We start from the raw sequence: 1,664 nt of genomic DNA, 5'->3' as shown, positions 1-1,664 counted from the left end.
GAGCAACTAGCGTTACTACAATTGATCTATTCGGACGAGACGTATTTGCATAATTTCGATTGAACTTCACTTCAGGTAAGTTCGTTTAATCGTACAATTTTGCTTGAAAAATCAACATTTCGTTAGCATTTTTTTCTCTTTCTTGGCTGAAAAAATCTTCTTTATTTGAAAATTCTACTCATGTTGAAAAGTCGTCTTTTTTGGTTGAATTTAACTGTTTATGATTTTAAAAAATATATTTTTTGATTAAAATGTTAACGACTGCATTTGTCGTTCAGAACTCATCTTTTTTTGGAATGAAAATTTAATTATTTGGTTGAAAGTTAAACTCTTTTGTTAAGAAATAATTTTTTGGTTTAAAATTCAACTCTTTTGTCGAAAACTTTAATATTTTGTTGAAAACTGGTTTTTTCTTTGATTGAAAATTAATTTCTTTGACAGAAAATTTAGCTATTCGAGTTGAAAACGTAAGTTTTTTTTTTAATTAGGTTTTTTAGTTGAATAATATATTTTTTTAAACTGAAAGTGTATCTATTCCAATTGAACATTTCATCATTTTTGTTGATAATTTATCTCTTTGGTTGAACATTAATTGTTTTTACTGAAAATTTAAATTCTCAATTTTTGCTTCACAATTTATCTTTTTTAGTAGAAAAATCGTGTATTTTAGTTCAAAATTCATTAGTTTGATTGAAAATTAATTTTTTTAAACTAAGAATTTAACGATTTCACTTCTGGTTGAAAATTGATCTTTTTTAGTTGAAAGTTCAACTTTTTTGTGGAGAATTGTTGTATTTTATTGAAAATTCGCTCTTTTTAGTTGAAAATATATCTTTTCAGTTGAAAATTCTACTATCCCGGTTTAAAATTGATCACTTTATTTGAGAATCCATCTTTTTGTTTAATATTAGTTTTTCCAGTTGAGGATTATTCATTTTTGTCAAAAATTTATCAGTTTGGTGGAACATTCATTTTTTTAACTGAAAACTTTATTATTGCATTTTTGGTTAAAACTTGATCCTCCTTAGTTCAAAATTCATGGTTTTAATTTGAAGCTTATCTATTAAAATTGAATATTCATAATTTTAGTTAAAAATTTGCTTGAGAACTTTTTTTTATGGAAAATTATTTTTTTCTACTGAAAGTTTTGCTGTTCCATTTTTGGTTGGCGATTTATATTATTTGGTTAAAAATCTCACTATTAGGTTTGATAATTCAACTCTTTTTTTTTTACAAATGCATGTATTATGTTGTAAATAAGTTGTTTTTTATGGAAAAATAATCTTGTCTGAAAATTAATCTTTTTGGTTTAAGATACATATTTTTGGTATAAAATTCATCTATTCCAGTTGAAGATTCATCATTTTAGTTGAAAATTCTTCAATTTTGTTGAAAATTTGTTGTTTTTTTTTCGTACAGAAAATAAATTTTTAAATAAAAAATTTAATTATTTCATTTTTGTTAGAAAATGGGTCTTTCTCAGTTAAAAATCTAACTATTTCGTTGAAATGTTATCTTTTTTAGTTGAAAATTCAACTATTTCGTTTAAAATTAATTAGTTTATTGAAAACTCGTATGTTTTGTCGGAAAATTAATATTCTTGGTTGAAAATATAATTACTTGTTTGAAAGTTAAAGTCCTTCATTACAAATTTATCTTTTTGA

The 1,664-nt window shown here is 23.2% G+C and overlaps 1 protein-coding gene across 1 annotated transcript in view; it reads left to right on the top strand.

Annotated features, from left to right (window-relative positions):
• Positions 1–1,664, top strand: part of LOC117171919 (nucleolar protein 6) — a 52,972-nt gene that overhangs the window by 35,206 nt on the left and 16,102 nt on the right. The gene's annotated exons all lie outside the window — the stretch shown is intronic.

The sequence above is a fragment of the Belonocnema kinseyi genome, chromosome 4, assembly GCF_010883055.1.
Source record: "Belonocnema kinseyi isolate 2016_QV_RU_SX_M_011 chromosome 4, B_treatae_v1, whole genome shotgun sequence".
NCBI lineage: Eukaryota > Metazoa > Arthropoda > Insecta > Hymenoptera > Cynipidae > Belonocnema > Belonocnema kinseyi.
The sequence above is the reverse complement of the archived record's forward strand: the minus strand, read 5'-3'. Positions and strand labels throughout refer to the sequence as shown.